The sequence below is a fragment of the Bubalus bubalis genome, chromosome 21, assembly GCF_019923935.1.
Source record: "Bubalus bubalis isolate 160015118507 breed Murrah chromosome 21, NDDB_SH_1, whole genome shotgun sequence".
In the NCBI taxonomy this organism is placed as follows: domain Eukaryota; kingdom Metazoa; phylum Chordata; class Mammalia; order Artiodactyla; family Bovidae; genus Bubalus; species Bubalus bubalis.
This window is the reverse complement of record NC_059177.1, coordinates 884,417-905,071: the sequence shown is the minus strand read 5'-3', so window position 1 is coordinate 905,071 and position 20,655 is coordinate 884,417. Positions and strand designations below refer to the sequence as shown.

General features: G+C 45.3%; 1 long non-coding RNA gene across 3 annotated transcripts; it reads right to left on the bottom strand.

Moving 5' to 3' along the window:
* Window positions 1–359: 359 nt before the first annotated feature.
* Window positions 360–17,622, bottom strand: LOC102397908. 3 transcript variants are annotated; one of them, XR_003105745.3, is made up of 5 exons: window positions 17,387–17,622; window positions 16,239–16,390; window positions 15,599–15,757; window positions 519–658; window positions 360–420 (listed from the first exon to the last, which is right to left on the bottom strand). It is a non-coding gene; the product is annotated as an uncharacterized LOC102397908 (long non-coding RNA). The 3 variants fall into 3 exon arrangements; XR_006547363.2 differs by lacking the exon at window positions 17,387–17,622 and adding an exon at window positions 16,843–17,108; XR_006547364.2 differs by lacking the exon at window positions 17,387–17,622 and adding an exon at window positions 16,565–16,796.
* Window positions 17,623–20,655: the final 3,033 nt, after the last annotated feature.

Here is a 20,655-nt window from a genome sequence, read left to right as displayed (position 1 = left end):
ATAAACACCTGGTCAAAAACCAATACGAAAGAGAATTTAGAAATGCCACCTCTGCAAAGGAAATTCTTCTAGGTAAGTATCCAGATCTTTTGTTGAGTCAGTAATCTGTGGGAATAAGATTTTCAGTAGTGTTCAGCCTGAAATTCCAAACCAGTATAAATATTGATCAATTCAGTTCAGCCACTCAGTTGTGTCCGACTCTTTGAGACCCCATGAACCGCAGCACGCCAGGCCTCCCTGTCCATCACCAACTCCCAGAGTCTACCCAAACCCATGTCCATTGAGTCGGTGATGCCATCCAACCATCTCATTCTCTGTCGTCCCCTTCTCCTCTTGCCTTCAATCTTTCCCAACATCAGGGTCTTTTCAAATGAGTCAGCTCTTCGCATCAGGTGGCCAAAATAAATATTGATAAATCTCCTGAAATGAAAAGACTGTGTTACAAACTAATTCCCTTCCAGGCCAAGGTACATGAAAAAATGCTATAAAAGAGAGAGAAAAAGACATCACTATGTTACCTTTCAAGGCTAAAATGCAAGGAGAACTTGCCATAGCCCCAAGTCCAAATGGTCTTGCAATTTCAGGGCCAGTAGTGGTGGGCAAGGACAGTAAGACCATCTGTGATGAATGTGTGGCAGAAAGAAGCAGATTTCCAAAGCTGTAACAATTTGAACAATGAAATAAGCAATGATCGTAACAGATTAGAGCTCATTGAATCAAATAGGAATTGATGAGTCCATACTAGTAAAAGACATATAAATAAGAAGTGAAAGCTCTTTATTAAAGTAGAATGCCAACTCATAAATACAGAATAAACATGGAAACCTCACGGTGTTGACACTCACACTGAGAGTGCAAATGCAGTGCACCTAAGCCTGCTGGCACCTTTACACACATCAACACAACAGCTGCAAACCGCCAGCTGCCTGCTCTCCCCGTGAGGCACACAGTCGTGAACAAAGAAATGTGACACCGAGGACAAGTGATGTCAGTTTCTCTCAAAAATAATCCTGATAAACTGGGGGGGTGGGAAGGTATCAATCTCACTAAGTCTGGCCAATAATACACGTCCTTTACTATTGCGTGAGGTGGAATGAGGCGGCTGGGTGAGGCGCGGGCACCTTGTGCTGAAGAGTGATGGTCATGGCACCGAGGAGCCTGGTGCTGGATGGGGTTCGGGGGTGGAGCTGGCCAGCCTTCTCACAGACACCAGTCTTATTTGAAAGAACTTATAGATAAATTCACACTTTGGGTATTAGGGAGACATTTTCTCAAAAATTGAGAAACCAAGCCTGAAGCTTCAAAGGAAATAACTGAGAGCAAGAGTTCCCAATGAGAAATTTCAAGATTTTTAACAAAAACTGGAATATTGGAAAACTTGAATCTGCCACCATGAGCTTGTCTGTTTCCCAGTATCTAATTACTTCTGTAATGAGATCAGTGGTAATAGAAACAGATGTGATATTTTGGTATTGTAACATGAAATGTGTCAATATTTGAAAAACTTCAAAACTCAAGAATCCAGTATTTTCCAAATGACCAAAGTCACAAAATATGACAAAATAATACAATGGTAAAACATCTATTCGAACTGCAAGATAGAAAAATGGATTTTAATGTAACAGACTATAAAATTTAATTGATGTTTCAAATTCCACATTGCAACTAACCTTTTAAGAAATTACTGTTGTTGAGTTTTGGTGTAATATCAAAAAAAGAAGACCTGTAACTTTCCAAAGCAGATATTTATTAATAAATACCCATCCTTTTTGTGGATTTTCTGCAAACATTTCTGCCATAATAGCATACTACAACAAATCAAAGAGGTGTGCAAAAATACAAAACAGAGCCACTTTTCTCACTAAACTTTCTTTTGAAAATATTATTTTTCCTAAAATTTTTCATTTATGTTAACATGCAATTGGTTTATTATTGTTATTTTACATGAATTAGTAAATAGGTTAAAGGTTTCCTACCTCTAATTTCTTCTTCAATAAATACTGAGAGATCTAAACCATATTAACAAAAGCTCTTTGGAGCCCTTAGTAAGTTTTAAAAATGAAAGGGGAGGACACTCCTGATGGTCCAGTGGTTGAGAATCTACCTTCCAGTGCAGGGGACGTGGGTTTGATCCCTGGTTGGGGAACTAAGATCCACATGCCTTTGGGCAACTAAGCCCACGCGTTGCAACCACTGAGTACACTCACTCTCGAGCCCGTGGCCAGCAACGAGAAGCCCCACCCACCGAAAACAGAGAAAGCCCATGTGCCTCAATGGAGAGCCAGTGCAGCCAAAAAATAAAAATAAAAGGAGTCCTGAAATTTAAAAGTTTAAAAGTTGTTGCTTCGGGGAAAAGTATGCTTTAGGAAAAGGTATTTTCTTTCTTGCTGATTCCTCAGAAACATTGATCTGCTAACGATTTGGAACTCTGCAGAATTCTGGGAGAGAGAGATGGCCTATTTAGCCTCGCTCAGACATATCTGACCCCACAGACCCTGTCTGTGAGCTCACAGTGTGAGCATCTCCCCACAGACAGAAACAGTGGAGACAGGAGCACAGGCTCTGCCACAAACTTGCCATGTGGCCCACACCAAACCCTAACACTTTGTAAATCCAAACCTAGCACCCTGCACAGCGGCACATCAACACTCCCACTTGCATGTGACTTGGACTGAGCCGTACTCCCAAAATCACATGTGGATGCCCAGGGCCTGAATGAGGGGGTCCAGAGAGTCATCATTTGGGGATGAGGCCTTTGGGAGGTGGCTGGTTTAGATGGGACCCTGAGGGTGGGGCCCCCATGGTGGATTAGTGCCGTTATAAGAAGTCACCAGAGAGCTGGCTTCCCCGCCCCCACTCATGAGCACAGCCAGAAGGCAGCCATCTGCTGCCACGAAGAGGGCTTGCCAGGAACTGAATCTGCTGGCACCTTGATCTTGGACTTCCAGTCTCCAGAACTGTGAGAAACAAATGTCTATTGTTTCAGCCTCAAGAATGTGGTGTTTTGTGACAAAAGCCCTAGCTGGCTAAGACACACACGCCTATGATGAGGACTGGCAGCGCTGTGCAGTAACATACATGAGCTCCGTGTCCCTGCTCAAGTGAGCGTCCTCAGCTAAACTCTTTCCTAAATGTTTTAAATGCATTTTTAATCAGAATAACATGTACATATTTTCTAAAAACCAACTAGTGAGAGACACTGATAAAGAAAACCATTTGTCCCCACCTACATTCCCCGCATCAGCCCTGCTCTCTAGAGCAACCTGATTCAATCATTTCTGATTTGGCTCTGCAGTTGCCTCTGATATTGCCTCCAATAACAAACTCACAGAGCTATTTCTGGACTTATCAGCTCTATGTATTATCCATTAGCTCTCTGTTATGCTGAATGATGGTTTTGTTTTCCTATATACTCAATATCTTTCTCCATAACACATTCATCTACTATATACAAATGCATATGTATATGAAATATAAGTGTATAATACGTTTTCAATGTATCTCTTGTTACTTTATAAATTTAAATTATATCTTTACATCTCTATTTCTTCTTTCACTAATTATAGGCATGTGGCATTTCTCTCTTTTCAAAATAGAATACCAACACTCATTTATTAATCAAAGTCAAATGGAAAATACATCTGCTCTGATTTGTAATTTAGGCTCCCTAGCTGTCAGAGATGGAGTAGGCAATGGCACTCCACTCCAGTACTCTTGCCTGGAAAATCCCATGGATGGAGGAGCCTGGAAGGCGGCAGTCCATGGGGTTGCTGAAGGTCGGACACAACTGAGCGACTTCACTTTCACTTTCACTTTCATGCATTGGAGAAGGAGATGGCAACCCACTCCAGTGTTCTTGCCTTGAGAATCCCAGGGACAGGGGAGCCTGGTGGGCTGCCATCTATGTGGTCACACAGAGTCGGACATGACTGAAGCGACTTAGCAGCAGCAGCAGCAGCTGTCAGAGATGGTAAGCATCACCTGGGCATCTTGTTTTCTTTCTGTCTTAGTGTTTTTCAGGTCTACTGCAAAATGTCTATTGCCTCAGTGGTGAGAGCTGTTGAAACCCAGACTGCATCTGTGGCCAGGCTCTGTCACAGCGTCCGCAGGGCACCTTCACAACATCCATGGCCTGCACTTTGGAGAAACTTGTGTGTGTCCCAGGAACCCTCTTCTCCCATGTCTGTGAAGACGTGATCTTTCCAGGGCTGAGAACTGTAATCCTCCAGGAACTCTCTTCAGAGATCTCCCAACGTGGACCCACTGTCTCCTGGACCCCATGGCTTCTTTTCTTATTTGGTCCTTGTTTTTGCCATAGCACAGCCTTGCGGTAGCTTCCCAGGATAGATGCAGAGGAGTAAAGGTGGACTTCCTGCCCTGCTAATGAACATCTTCCAAGGGCCTGGGAAGGAAGGGCCTTTGCCTTATATTGACGTGATGGTGTGTGTTTACAAATTCTTCAAAAATTAGATACTTTAACAGCAATTGTTTAGGGCAACATCTCTCTTCTGCCTGCCCTCTGTCGCATTCCCCACCTTCCTGAGTGGTGGTGAAAGTGTTAGTCATTCTGTCATGTCTGACTCTTTGCAGCCCCATGGACTGTGGCCCACAAGGTTCCTTCTGTCTGTGAGATTTTTCAGACAAAAATACTGGAGTGGTAGCCATTCCCTTCTCCAGGGGATCTTCCCAACCCAGGGGTCAAACCCGGGTCTATGGCATCACAGGCAAACACTTGTCTTCATTAGCTTGTATGCAGCGGCTTGTCTGAGCCACCAGGGAATCCCCTTGTGGCAGTGGAGCTGCCTGAATGCACGTTTGCAGTGTGGCTCAGGGAAGCTGAATGGTGGACACTGAGTTGCAGCACCTCCATTTCCAGGCAGAGCTGGGTTCTTACAAGCCAGGAGCAACCCCACTCACCATGTCCTCTCTGTCTCCATCAGGTGTCACCCCTGCAGGGCCTGAGTTATGTCCCAGTAGGAACACTTATTTTCCTATATTACCAATCAGATCAGATCAGATCAGATCAGTCGCTCAGTCATGTCCGACTCTTTGCGACCCCATGAATCGCAGCACGCCAGGCCTCCCTGTCCATCACCAACTCCCGGAGTTCACTCAGACTCACGTCCATCGAGTCAGTGATGCCATCCACCATCTCATCCTCTGTCGTCCCCTTCTCCTCCTGCCCCCAATCCCTCCCAGCATCAGAGTCTTTTCCAATGAGTCAACTCTTCGCATGAGGTGGCCAAAGTACTGGAGTTTCAGCTTCAGCATCATTCCTTCCAAAGAAATCCCAGGGCTCATCTCCTTCAGAATGGACTGGTTGGGTCTCCTTGCAGTCCAAGGGACTCTCAAGAGTCTGCTCCAACACCACAGTTCAAAAGCATCAATTCTTCAGCACCCAGCCTTCTTCACAGTCCAACTCTCACATGCATACATGACCACAGGAAAAACCATAGCCTTGACTAGACGAACCTTTGTTGGCAAAGTAATGTGTCTGCTTTTGAATATGCTATCTAAGTTGGTCATAACTTTCCTTCCAAGGAATAAGGCACAGGAGGGCCTAGAGGAGCTATCCCATGTTGAAGGTCAGGAAGGGCAGCGGTGAGGAGATACCCCTCGTCCAGTGTAAGAAGCAATGGCTGCGCTTTGCTGGAGCAGCCGTGAAGAGATACCCCACGCCCAAGGTAAGAGAAACCCAAGTAAGACAGTAGGTGTTGCAAGAGGGCATCAGAGGGCAGACACACTGAAACCATAATCACAGAAAACTAGTCAATCTAATCACACTAGGACCACAGCCTTGTCTAACTCAATGAAACTAAGCCATGCCCTGTGGGGCCACCCAAGATGGGTGGGTCATGGTGGAGAGATCTGACAGAATGTGGTCCACTGGAGAAGGGAATGGCAAACCACTTCAGTATTCTTGCCTTGAGAACCCCATGAACAGTATGAAAAGGCAAAATGATAGGACACTGAAAGAGAAACTCCCCAGGTCAGTAGGTGCCCAATATGCTACTGGAGATCAGTGAAGAAATAACTCCAGAAAGAATGAAGGGTTGGAGCCAAAGCAAAAAGAATACCCAGCTGTGGATGTGACTGGTGATAGAAGCAAGGTCCAATGCTGTAAAGAGCAATATTGTATAGGAACCTGGAATGTCAGGTCCATGAATCAAGGCAAATTGGAAGTGGTCAAGCAAGAGATGGCAAGAGTGAACGTAGACATTCTAGGAGTCAGCAAACTGAAATGGACTGGAATGGGTGAATTTAACTCAGATGACCATTATATCTACTACTGCAGGCAGGAATCCCTCAGAAGAAATGGAGTGGCCATCATGGTCCACAAAATAGTCTGAAATGCATTACTTGGATGCAATCTCAAAAACGACAGAATGATCTCTGTTCATTTCCAAGGCAAACCATTCAATATCACAGTAATCTAAGTCTATGCCCCAATCAGTAACGCTGAAGAAGCTGAAGTTGAACAGTTCTATGAAGACCTACAAGACCTTTTAGAACTAACACCCAAAAAAGATGTCCTTTTCATTATAGGGGACTAGAATGCAAAAGTAGGAAGTCAAGAAACACCTGAAGTAACAGGCAAGTTTGGCCTTGGAATACAGAATGAAGCAGGGCAAAGACTAATAGAGTTTTGCCAAGAAAATGCACCGGTCATAACAAACACCCTCTTCCAACAACACAAGAGAAGACTCTATACATGGACATCACCAGATGGTCAACACCGAAATCAGACTGATTATATTCTTTGCAGGCAAAGATGGAGAAGCTCTATACAGTCAGCAAAAACAAGACCAGGAGCTGACTATGGCTCAGATCATGAACTCCTTATTGCCAAATGCAGACTTAAATTGAAGAAAGCAGGGAAAACCACTATACCATTCAAGTATGACCTAAATCAAATCCCTTATGATTATACAGTGGAAGTGAGAAATAGATTTAAGGGCCTAGAACTGATAGATAGAGTGCCTGATAAACTATGGAATCAGGTTCGTGACATTGTACAGGAGACAGGGATCAAGACCATCCCCATGGGAAAAAAAAATGCAAAAAAGCAAAATGGCTGTCTGGGGAGGCTGTACAACTAGCTGTGAAAAGAATAAAAGTGAAAAGGAAAGATATAAACATCTGAATGCAGAATTCCAAAGAATAGCAAGAAGAGATAAGAAAGCCTTCTTCAGTGATCAATGCAAAGAAATAGAGGAAAACAACAGAATGGGAAAGACTAGGGATCTCTTCAAGAAAATCAGAGGTACCAGAGGAATATTTCATGCAAAGATGGGCTCGATAAAGGACAGAAATGGTATGGACCTAACAGAAGCAGAAGATATTAAGAAGAGGTGGCAAGAATACACAGAAGAACTGTACAAAAAAGATCTTCATGACCCAGATAATCACGATGGTGTGATCACTGACCTAGAGCCAGACATTCTGGAATGTGAAGTCAAGTGGGCCTTAGAAAGCATCACTATGAACAAAGCTAGTGGAGGTGATGGAATTCCAGCTGAGCTATTCCAAATCCTGAAAGATGATGCTGTGAAAGTGCTGCACTCAATATGCCAACAAATTTGGAAAACTCAGCAGTGGCCACAGGACTGGAAAAGGTCAGTGTTCATTCCAATCACAAAGAAAGGCAATGCCAAAGAATGCTCGAATTACTGCACAATTGCACTCATCTTACACGCTAGTAAAGTAATGCTCAAAATTCTCCAAGCCAGGCTTCAGCAGTATGTGAACCGTGAACTTCCAGATGTTCAAGCTGGTTTTAGAAAAGGCAGAGAAACCAGAGATCAAATTGCCAACATCTGCTGGATAACGGTAAAAGCAAGAGAGTTCCAGAAAAGCATCTATTTCTGCTTTATTGACTATACCAAAGCCTTTGACTGTGTGCATCACAAACTGTGGAAAATTCTGAAAGAGATGGGAATACCAGACCACCTGATCTGCCTCTTGAGAAATTTGTATGCAGCTCAGGAAGCAACAGTTAGAACTGGACATGGAACAACAGACTGGTTCCAAATAGGAAAAGGAGTTCGTCAAGGGTATATATTATCACCCTGTTTATTTAACTTATATGCAGAGTACATCATGAGAAACGCTGGACTGGAAGAAACACAAGCTGGAATCAAGATTGCCGGGAGAAATATCAATAACCTCAGATATGCAGATGACACCACCCTTATGGCAGAAAGTGAAGAGGAACTCAAAAGCCTCTTGATGAAAGTGAAAGAGGAGAGTGAAAAAGTTGGCTTAAAGCTCAACATTCAGAAAACAAAGATCATGGCATCTGGTCCCATCACTTCATGGGAAATAGATGGGGAAACAGTGGAAACAGTGTCAGACTTTATTTTTCTGGGCTCCAAAATCACTACAGATGGTGACTGCAGCCATGAAATTAAAAGACGCTTACTCCTTGGAAGGAAAGTTATGACCAACCTAGATAGCATATTCAAAAGCAGAGACATTACTTTGCCAACAAAGGTTCATCTAGTCAAGGCTATGGTTTTTCCTGTGGTCATATTACCAATAGGAAATAACAAATTCTGATCAACCACAGCGAAAGGACTGAATGTTTCTAATTGCTCTGTAAAAATAGTGTAAGACTTTTGTCATATGAAGAAGCAATCAAAAAGTATGAGGAAAATGTAGTATAAAAGTATAATAGAAATCAGTCAATGAAATGAACTTTTTCTGGACTTTATAATATTTAAAGCTAATATTTTATTTAGTTGTAACTTCTTGTATGATTCTAAGTAACTACTTACTTTGTACCTAATTATGGAGTAGTGGTTTTTTAATGTTTTCCTTAAAGAGAGTCCCCTAGGTTGTACAGACTTCAGGTCCCGCCAAACCTGAACCCATCATTGTATTGCAGGTACATTTTCTGAAGCCTTGCAATTCTGAAAATAACTTATATTTGACAGATAACATGGCTAAGTAAGAAATTTCGGTTTGAATTTTTATTTCTCAGATGCCCAAAGGCATTGAATCAGAAGAGAGTACCATGTTAATTCGTTTCCCTCGTTTGGTAGAGTGGAGTGGGGAGTGGGCAGGACGGATAGTCCGCTGGCCTACACTAACCACAGCCACACCTATTATTAAAATAGAGATTCTTTTGCACCAGTTGGTAGATGGTCAGCATCCTGTGAGCCCCCACCCCTACCCCAGCATGTCCCAGCACCTGCTGCCTCTCCTCTTTGATCTCTAAACCTTCCCACCATCCAAACAGTTAAAGGGCCAGCAGGGTCCCACCTGAGAGTGCTTCCAGAAAATCCATTCTGACGGGCCAGTGCCCAGGCCATACCTAGTGTTAAATATGTTGAATCCTGCCCCTGGATGGTGGGATTTTGTTGTTACTGTTGGTATTTATTTTACTCTGGAAGCCACTAATATTTTCTTTTGTCATATGAGTTCTGAAATTTCATAGTAATGTGGGCTTATAAGCGTCTTTCTTTTCACTGTGCTGGGTTCCCCACCATGGAGATCTTCTCCTATCAGGCTAGAAATTGCCCTGATCCCTTTTCTGCAGGAAGGCTTGTTTTAATTGTAATCCATGTTCAGCTTGCAATGGGATTTTAAATTCTTTCCTTAGGGAATTACCCTGAGACTGAGGCTCTAGTTTACTTCCAGAAAACACCATGCACAATTAGGCAGGAAGCTGGGTCCTCCTCTGAGGCCCCTGTCCTGCCCACCTGGGTTTGATCCCTGGGTCAGGAAGATCCCCTGGAGAAGGGAATGGCAGGCAACCCAGTCCAGTATTCTTGCCTGGAGAATCCCATGGACAGAGGACCCTGGTAAGCTACAGTCCATGGGGTCACAAAGAGTCTGACATGACTGAGCAACTTTCTTTTCCTTTCCACCTTCTCTCTAAAGTTTTCACAGATGCACACACACCCCCATCCTTGCCAAACAAATGTCTCACTCAGCCAGAACTTCACCTTAGTCTGCATATGTAGCTCTACCTTCAGCTACCCTCACGCGCCTGTCCCTTCTGGGTTCCAAGCCCCTGCACTTTCTTGGCTGTGAACACAGCAGGCTGTGCTCACGGGAGGAACACACGGTGGCTCCGTGGTAAAGAGCCTGCCTCAATGCAGGAGATGAAAGAGGTGCAGGCTCGATTCCTGGGCTCCCCTAGAGAAGGAAACGGTAACCGACTCCAGTATTCTTGCCTGGGAAAGCTCGTGGACAGAGGAGCCTGGCGGGCTCCATGGAGTCACAAAAAGTCAGACACTACTGAGCGCACACACACACACACCATTCAGTTGGAGACAATGGGGAGAGAGCTGGTTCTTTGAAGGGCACAACATGTCCTTGGGTAAAAAGGTCTAAAAGAGAAGAGAACCAGAGCCTTGAATATTTTTCATGATAGGGCCTTAATTATATTTAAGTTTTGATGAAACTTTACATCTGAATTTCTGAAAAGTTAGATTAGTAAGAGCCTTTTACTCTGGTTTTACCATCAAGTGTGATTACAGATTCACCCCCTTTCAGCCCACACATGACCCAACTTTAAGGTTAAAGAAGGAGGATCAGGCAAAGGGATCATTTCACATTGCACCAAGTGAAAGAAACTCGCAGATTGTAAAAACAGGAGGCTGCCGGCACTGCCAAGGACAGTGGCCATGATCCCCCCATGATTCCAAATGGTTTAGGCCTCAGAACTTGGAGGCCAGCCAAGGAGAGTCTGTCTCTCCACCCCAGCTCCCACCCCCACAGGCAGGAGCCCTTGACCTGGCCTCTGAACCACATCCCAGGGGCTGGGACAGGCATGCCTCGTTGTTTTGTCTAAGTTTGATCAGGAATGAGTAGAAGGCCCAGCAACTACCTTCTCCCTAGACAAAAACACTTCATCAGCTTTTGTTTGGCAAAGCAGGAACATAGAAAAGAATCGACTTTCTTATCCCTCTAGGAGCAGCTCTGCACCCCATGCCCTGATCTCTGTCTCCTTTGCTCCTTATCCTATGTTGGAAGTCTTGGAGCTCAACTGTTTGACAGGAGAGCAGGGCCAGTTAAATGTAAGGCTCAAATAAAGATTTGAATATCTAGAGAGATAAATCAGGGATCCAAATCTGACCTCTGTTGCCAGAAATTCAATATCCCTTTGTGTCAAAACTAGAATATTTTAAGACTCAAGTTATCAATTATTTATTTATTTTCTTTGATATAAGAAATTAATGGAAATCTTAATAGAGAAACTAAATTTTTTAAAAGGCCTCAAATCATGGAATTTAAGGGTTTTTTCAATTATAAACATAATACATATAGAAAAATTACAACAAAAAACTTGAAGAGCTAATTTTCTTGGGTCTCTTCTGTGTGTACATATTATGAGACTTTGTTTAAAAAAATAAAACTTAAAGTTTAAAAAACTAAAAAAATTTAAATTAAAAATTTTTTAGTTTAAATAAAAGTTTTGATCATCCACCAAAGCCCCTGTTTTTTCTCTTTGGTTGCACCTGCCATCTCCAGCACACAGCCTTTAACTCTTGATCCAAAAATTGCTGTTCTAATTCCAGCCATAACATCCACATTCCAGGCAAAAAGGAGACAAAGGCAGGAAAGGGTGTGCTCCTGTTCTGGAGGACACTTCTCAGAACACCTATATCCCTTTGGTGCCCTGTACTCACAGAGCCGTGCTCTCTGGGGGGTGAGGTCTGTTCTCGTGGCCACATGCCCAGCTAAACACCCTGAGTTCATTTACTGTAGAAAAATTAGAGAACAGACATTGGATAGTACCTTGGAATTTGGAGCAAATTCCAAGGAGAATCCTTTTTAGATCAGCAAAGGGATGAAAGTGAATACACAAATTATAGAAGTCACTCTACATAAGAAAAGAAGTGACTTGAAGTCTGGGAAGACAGGGCTGAAGCCAGCTCAGCCAGAGGGGCCAAGACAAGTGGACTTACAGGTGGAGTGATGAGGTTGCTGACTCCAGGAAAGAGTTCCGGGGAAAAGAAAAAATTGTAGAGGGTTTTGTAAGACGGGGTTTCCCAGGTTAACTCTCTACACCTCCATAAGTGTTGACATGGTGCAGAGCTGACCTGATGCGGGGAAGAAGTGCATCCTGGTTTTCAGGAGGCATGCAGTTGGGGTGCAGCAAAGCATAGCTGCTGGAAACACCAGAGTTTGTATGTTTTCTGAGGGAGTAATGGACACATGCTGGGAGAGATCGCTGAATGGAGAACTCTGTCTAGGCCTGGTTCCATTGATGAAACTGTTGGAGAAGACTCTACTGCTAAGTCGCTTCAGTCGTGTCCGACTCTGTGTGACCCCATAGATGACAGCCCACCAGGCTCCCCCGTCCCTGGGATTCTCCAGGCAAGAACACTGGAGTGGGTTACCATTTCCTTCTCCAATGCATGAAAGTAAAAAGTGAAAGTGAAGTCGCTCACTCGTGTCCGACTCTTAGTGACCTCATGGACTGCAGCCTACCAGGCTCCTCCATCCATGGGATTTTCCAGGCAAGAGTACTGGAGTGGGTTGCCATTGCCTTCTCCAGGAGAAGACTCTAGAGAGTCCCTTAAACAGCAAGGAGATCAAACCAGTCAATCCTAAAGGAAATCAACCCTGAATACTCATTGGAAGGACTGATGCTGAAGCTGAAGCTCCAATACTTTGGCAACCCGATGTGAAGAGCCAACTCATTGAAAAGACCCTGATGCTGGAAAAGATTGAAGGCAGAAGGAAAAGAGGGTGGCAGAGGATGAGATGGTTGGATGGCACCATCAGCTCAATGGACATGAGTTTGAGCAAACTCTGGGAGATGGTGAAGGACAGGGAAGCCTGCCGTGCTGCAGTCCATGAGATCACAAAGAGTTGGACATAACTGAGTGACAACAAGAGTGATGAAAACAGGATATGGAGCATTTCTGCAGCCCACACTGTCCACACGAGTGTTGGGAGATTCCTTCTGGTCGGTCATGGGGTCCAGAGCATCCGAGGGGCTGCTGCCTAGCATCCCAGTGTGTGCAACCACCTTCCTGGAGCTGCAGACAGTGGACAATGTGAGTCCACATGCCTCTTACCCCTCCCTCCTGTACTGATGTTGGGGGATGGAGAGGAGAGGGAAATGTACAATCTAGAACTGACTTCTTACTCCCCTTACTAACAGTGATGTGAGTCAAAGTTTCCTGGGAAATTGGGGTAGTGTCTTCTTCTGTTATCAACCTACAGAGCTGTTGTTCATCTTTGTCATGGATCCTCATGAGTTTTATATTAGAAGAAAGGAAAGAGTGTTTGTTTTCTGCATTACGCATCCTGCAACCCAAGGGCAGGAACTGCTGGGTAGTGAGGGAGAGTATTCTAGGTAGAAATAACACGGGAAAAGATGGAGTTAGGAAGACAAAGCCCCAGATCAGGAATTAAGAACAGACTGATGGCATGGAGTGCAGTGAAAGGTGACTCTTAGGGAGATCTAAGGCTCTGCTCGGGTGCTAGCTCGTCAACTAGAAGCAGCTGCTCTCCTGGGTGCAGGAACTGAGAATAAGAACACATTGATTAGCTAATAATGTTGGCCCCAGAGGTGCAGAAAGAGAAGAGGCAGGGAAGGACATGAAAACCTCACCACAAACCTGAGACAAGCATGCCTGGGGCCTTGGAGACACGAGAGGAATTCTACAGTCTATCTGAGGAACTGACCTTAGAACAGACACCAAGTCCCTCTCGTGACTGCAGGGTCCTGGGCTGCACTGGCCTCAAAATTCAGGGCACATCCCCCTCTCTTAACAGGAGGTGGTGGGGTGGAATGTAATCCCTGGGACTGTCTTTGCCTTAGGAAAGCAAGGAAGAGTCGGGGCTCATACAGGAGGGACCACAGTGACCTGGGAGGTGGAGGGATGTCTTCCAGCTGCTTACCTGAGTGACAGTGATGATAATGACACTGAAGAAGCAAGGCTGCTCTGAGAAGTCGGCAGGAAGGGGCAGAAGGGGACACAGGTAAGGACATGCATTTCCAGACTCCCCCCAGCATGGTCTGCATTTCCCCACAGCAACTGGTTATGGGGGAGCTTTCCTGATCAAGCTTCAACTCTTCACGTGACCCAGGCATTTGAAAGGTAGCTTTGTATTGCAGTCCACTGTCCTTTTGGTGAAGGAACTTAAGGCCCCCTGGGGTCGGGCTGATAGCACGAGGTGTCTGTTTATTTATTTGGCTCTGTTGGATCTTAGCTGTGACTTAGCTGTGTGGAATCTTTATTGTGTCACTCAGGGTCTTCTGTCGTGGCACACAGACTCTCTAGTTGTGGCTTGAGGGCTCAGTAGTTGCCGCACACAGACCTAGTTACCTCATGGCATGTGGGATCTTAGTTCTCCAGTCAGGAATCAAACCTGTATACCCTGTATTGCAAGGTGGACTCTTAACCACTGGACCACCAGGGAAGTCTCCCTAAGTCTTCTTCTCAAAAGGTGGTATTTTTGGATGCTGCTAAGCTGCTAAGTCACTGCAGTCGTGTCCAATTCTGTGTGACCCCATAGACAGCAGCCCACCAGGCTTCCCCGTCCCTGGGATTCTCCAGGCAAGAACACTGGAGTGGGTTGCCATTTCCTTCTCCAATGCATGAAAGTGAAAAGTGAAAGTGAAGTCGCTCAGTCGTGACCGACTCTGTTTGACCCCATGGACTGCCGCCTACCAGGCTCTTCTGTCCATGGGATTTTCCAGGCAAGAGTACTGGAGTGGGGTGCCATTGCCTTCTCCATTTTTGGATGAGATCCATGAAATTCCATGCATTCCTAGCGATTCTCCCTCACACCCCAAAGTAAAGCAGCTTTTATTGTCCTGCCTGTGTCTGTGGATCTTACATATGCCTGTAAACTCTGACTGGGGGGGGGGTCCTCAAATCCCCTGGGCCATTTCTCAAAGGCTCAGGACCTGCCACAGAAAACCTTCCCCTGAACCTGTGCTGACCATTCAGGCTTCCTGAAGGATATGTTCAAAGACCCCTAAAGTAACAGTATGACCTTAGAAATGTAACAGTGCAAAACTGTTACATTTCAATTCTTCTATTCATCCAAATTTTTTTTGAGGATCAACAGTGGTTTCAGAGGTTTGGTTTCCTGTCATTAGATATCAACTCCCTGATACTGGTGGAGTACCTAGAAAAGACACTGAAGATTTATTGAAACTAAGATCTTTTCAAATGAAAAGATGAGTAGAATTCCCTGTTTTAGTAGAAGTCACCCCCCCCTTTTCCAGTGCCCTTTGGGACCCCGTCAGCATTCTGGACCTCATCACCCATCTCCACAGTGACAGTCTTTCAACCTCAGTCCACATCCTCTGCCAGTTCCAATGTTGGCCTGGAAACTGGTGTGAAGAAGCCTGCTTGCTTATTTGCTCACTAATTATAAATAAAGCCCAGATGTTTTGTCTAAGGGCACAGTGAAAAAAGTGACCTTCCAGCCTCTGATGTCTAACTGGCCCAACTGGGCCATGTGTTTTTGAGTTCTTTTATTCCAAACATCCTATCAATTTCCTCAAAGCTAATTTTCCTTGAGCCTGCATTCCACAGTCCCTCCATGCCTGCCCCCTGGTAGACACTGCTTGGTTCATTTCTCACAAACTCTGATACCCACCATCCCCGCTCCCTCTCACCTGGACCCCACATCTCCATATCAATGTTCCGTAACCGAATGCAGCAGGCCACATCTCATCAATTGGCTGGTCACAGTTTCATTCTCTCGCTGGCCCCTAAAGTCATTTGACTTTGTGATCCTGGTGCAGTTAATGGAGAAGATGTCCAACAACCCAGTCCTGGAGAAGCCAGCCACCAAGGGGGCGAACAGCGGAAAGACAGTCAGCGAAACAGAAGAAACGGTCAGGCAGCTTCACAAACATCAAAGGAGAGGAAAATTTCAAAACGGTAAAATTTTTTTTCAGAGGGACATCATGAAGCTATGGACTGAAAGTGTCTACTGTATAATTTTATTAAGTGGGCAGCTAGGCAGGGACACAGAAGAACTGGCGCAGAGGAAAGCTGACAGTCCAGACCAGTAGGCGAGTGACACGTGAAGGTCACGACAGAGAGGATGCAACTTGGAATCTAGAAGCGCTCAAGCTGGCCAAAAGCTGGTTCTGCCGTTTGTTACCATTTACTAGCTTTATGATCTGGGCAAAACAGCTCTGTTGCCCCTCAGTCACCTCTTTTGCGAAATGGGTGTAATAAGGCCTTCCCAGAAGGTAGTTGTGAGAGTAAATAAAACAGCATTCAGCAAGTGCTGATGCCATTCCTTACCTTCACCATCTTGTTTGCAGTGTTATATACATTTCACCTGTTCACAGAAGCATCATGTGATGACTTTTTTTGGTAATTTCAGCAGAAAATGGGCTTTTGCCTCCTGTTCAGCCTACGCAGTAAAGTGGTTTCAGATGCAAACTGTCCTGCGCCTGCCAATAACAACGGCCAGTCAACTCAGAGGGCCGGACGCCCCACCTCTTCAACAGTTTGAGATCCTCTCTGCTCCCATCTCTCTCCCCCGCGGGTCCCACCCACATCTCACAGCCCTCTTTGTCTTCTCCTCAGGCTGCCATGTCCCTTCTTGGACCCTAAAGGGAACTTACCTCTGTTTCCAACCCACACGCCTCTCAGCTTCTCTGAAAGTTTTTACTCCCCAGAGATTCTATCCACACTTGTGGCTTCACTTATAATTGCCTCGTGGAAAACACCCAAACAGGTACCTCCAGGTCTCTTCCCTCTCCCAAAATCCAAATGCACATCAGCTGCATGTATAAAGCAAATCTAATATCACCCTCCCACCCCAGCTTCCCCTAAAAGAGCAGCAAGATCCACATTTCACCAAACTTGCAGCATCACCACTGGCCCATCCTCCTGTACACACCCGCCTGCCAGGCCTGGTGGATTCCCCTGCCACTTCCACGTCAGTCCCTACTGGACTTGTAATCTCACTCACAACCTTTCCAACCTGTGAGATGCAGAGGAAGGGAAGGAGCAGGATGGGCAGCGGAGGTAGGGGAAGGTGATTTTAGTGAAGATGCTCCTAGCACCCCCTCGGATTTAGCAACCTTGGTCTGAACTGACAGCACCCCCTGCAGGTGAGCCTGCGGGCCCAGGCCCAGTGCAAACAGGAAGTGCGGGCCCAGGCCCAATGTGAACAGGAAGTGCTCTTGATGCTTTGCAGGTTCACCCCACCCAGAGACCCAGGGGGCACAGCCAGGCCCTGGAACCAGGTCTCTAACAGGGCACTGCCCTGTTGCCCCACGCTAAACTGATCAGGGCCTTCCTGTTCAAGCACAAGACTATGCCCAGCAGGTCACCCATGGTCCAGGCACCAAGCCTCTGCTCTCATACTGACTCCAGTAATCTCCCAAACACCGCAGGACACTGGCCATCTCCAGCCCAGGCTAGTAGCCAAAAGCCCTCACCCGAGCACAGGTCCTCTTGGGTCGGTCCTCCCTGAGCTGGGCATCACCCTGGGCAGCTTCACGCAGTCTCATCTCGTTCCCATGAAGGCCCTGCAAAGTGATCTAATTGTCACCAAGTTGAGCAGCTAGAAGTCGCAGGGAAGCGCTTCATCCCAGCTGTCTGCCTTCTTCCCTGGGAACCGAGCTTGGAAGGAGTGCCTTGTTTTAATGTGACACATTGCTCTAGAGAGGGAGTGAGTCCCGTGTGTTCTGCCCATTTTATCTCAGCACAAAGGGCAGTGTGTTCCTGTGCCTGGATGACAAGGACAGAACATTCAGTGGCCCCGCAGGGGCTTAGCCAACACTGATGCTTCCCTAAATCTGGTTTTCAAAAGAGCTCCCGCTTGTCCCAGCTCTATCTGTCCCCGCTTTAGAGTACATCATGATGTTTCATATCTTTTTGTAAAAGCCACATATTCAAATACTCAGTTCTCACAATCCACGAATGCCGTATCCCTATATTGTGTTAAATCTTGACACACTTCCAGTAATGCCTGGAGTAGAAGCCGTTACTGAAAACATTCCCGGTCTCATGGTGCCCTCTGCTGGTAGAGCCCAGAACATACAGCACAAGGGATCCGGGCTTCCCGTCTACAGGTGCTGAGGTTGAGAGCTCACTCAGCAGTGAAGAAGCTGAATTCCAGCCCCAACTCTTCTGCCGATTGACTTACTGGCATGTCAGTGATGCCCCTCCTGGGTCTCGAGGGCCTGTGCTAGAATGAAGAGCTTGAACTAGTGCTTCTACAGCCCTGCATTCCTGGATATCAAGGGAATGAATCCAAGGTTTGGGAACCAGACCCTTTCACAACCTGCTGTAGAAGCTGTAAAACTTCCTGAGCCACAATAACTTCAGGTCAATAAAATATCTCCTAACTCATCTTGACTTTTGAGCTTCCTGAGGGAGCAGAGAGAAACCCGGGGCAGAGGAGGGCGGGCTGCTGAACCGTCCATACATTGCCCACAGGCCCTCCATCCTTCCCACAGTCCGAATCCCACTGCTCTTCCTGGGCCACGGCTATTCTACCGCTGCTCTTTACTTGTTTCCCTCGTAGGTGTGAAGGTTGTGCATTATCTAAAACATGGGACTCTTCCTGCCTGTGAGAGCCATTGACAAGCTGTCCTGGAGACAGCACTTGGGTTAGTCTCTACTGGGGGCAGGGCGATCCCAAAGGCCAGAGCCAAGCTTCAGCTCTGCTTCTGCCACGTTCCAGCTGGGTCCTGTGTCTCCACTCCTGAATTACTGAAAAATAGGGGTTTACTGAGGACCAAATGAGAAATGAATACAAAATTGCTTCATCAGCCTTGAAGAACTGGGCACATAAATGTGATCAGTACACTGTGAAGCCATCAGATAACCTGGCATAGTCAGGCAGTAAAGAATGACTCGAAATAAACTGAAAAAAATCCAAATTTATGCAAAAAATAAATGAGGAGATCTTCAGTACTAATAGCAAGATTATCTCAGGGCATCATTTCCCAAAATAAGACTCCCTTGAGATGCTCCAAAGGAAAAAATGATTGCGTGGGAAAACGCTGCATTTCCTCCAGGGATATTCACAATGCCTGTCAAATTTTGCTATGAAATTTGTCACTAAAAATGTTTAATTTTTAGAAGTGTTTTGGATTTTGAGTTTTCAGATAAGGATTTGTAAACCTGTATCAAAATCTATTTTTAAAAACCTTTCATGTTGATATAGGGCAAAACCAATACAATATTGTAAAGTTAAAAAATAAAATTTTAAAAATCACATAAAAAAATAAAAACCTTTCAATCTGACTTGTTCCTATGTTTCTGGTCTCTTTAGAAGAAATGACTTCTGGATTGTTTTAGTCCATATTATTGTCAGCAATTTAGTAGTCAAAGTAATCCTACTAACTAGGGTTGATTTAGGACTAAATTACCCAATGCAAATATACAAAGTGGTTATCTGTAAGTTGGCACCCAGGGGCTTCATGCGTGTGCTGTGATGGAAGGATTCCTTCCAGCTGCGGTCGGTCACTAGGAGAGACATTGCATAGAACAGCACTGCCTGAGGAAGGACTCAGACCACTCCTCACACTGCTATTCTGAACCTCAGATTAGGACTAGTGATCTAACAAGCGTAAATTAGAATCACAGGATAGACTAACTGAACTCAGGACTGAGATGGAACATGTAGGATGCATAGGTATGTTTAACTGAAAAATTATTGTAAGAAAGTCCTGGGAGAGACCCTGGACACTACTTTAGTTGGGGCAGGCAGAGTCATGTGTGAGTAACAGCGTTGAAAGCTTCTGGCAACAAACCTTCTTTCTCGCTTTTGTTGCTTGTCCATGGTGGGCCCACTGCCCACCTGTTCCATGCTGCTTTTCTCTCAAACCCAAGGAAATGCTCCGTTCAGACAAGAGACCATGCTGGTCCTAGCCCTTCTGCTTGGAATGACTTGTGCCACTTTTTCTCACCCTTCACTGGCCATAGTCAATCCCATGCTCACATCTGTTCCATGTGGTGGGGTCTACAATCCTTGGTGGGAGGAGCAGCAAGTATTTTGAGCAACAAACAGTTTGCCACAGATACACAGGGTGAGACTGGCTCACAGTCTCAACTGAAATCTCTTCCCTTAGAATGTATTCTATTTGAAAATATTGCAAACAGGACAGAAAGCAGAGACAGCTTTAATATTTAAGTATGAGTACACTCATCAAGGGCAAATAAATGCATTTATGTTTTATCTGCTGCTGAACAATCAGAGTAAATAATCCTACTTAACAATTTCCCATAAAGTTTCACTCTTCAAAGCAGCAATATCCAGAACTCTATGAAGGTGAGAATCCCTTTTAAAGAGGTGACTTAATGGGTGATTTAGACTGAAGGTGCTGCCAAACATGGTAATTTTTTTTCTTTTTTGTTTAGTATTCCTTCTGCAAATGACTGGATGATGCCTTGCAAGGACATGCCTTGTCTGTCCTGCTCCACCACAGAGGTGCTAAGTGATCCCCAGTACTAACAGTCAAGGGAAAAGATGCAGATGCTGATTTTGTCAGCAAAATGAGGTTAAGATCTGGGGGGAGGTACTACAGCCTAGGGAGTAACTGGATCTCGAGGGCCCACTGCCTTCTTAGGCACCAGGAGGGCCCGGCCAACCTTCTCAGCTCCGAGTTCCCAGCCCTGTGGAACACAGGTCAGAGACAGGCTCCTACCACATACTCTCAGCCCAGATTTCTACTCCAAAGTATTACATATTTACGTG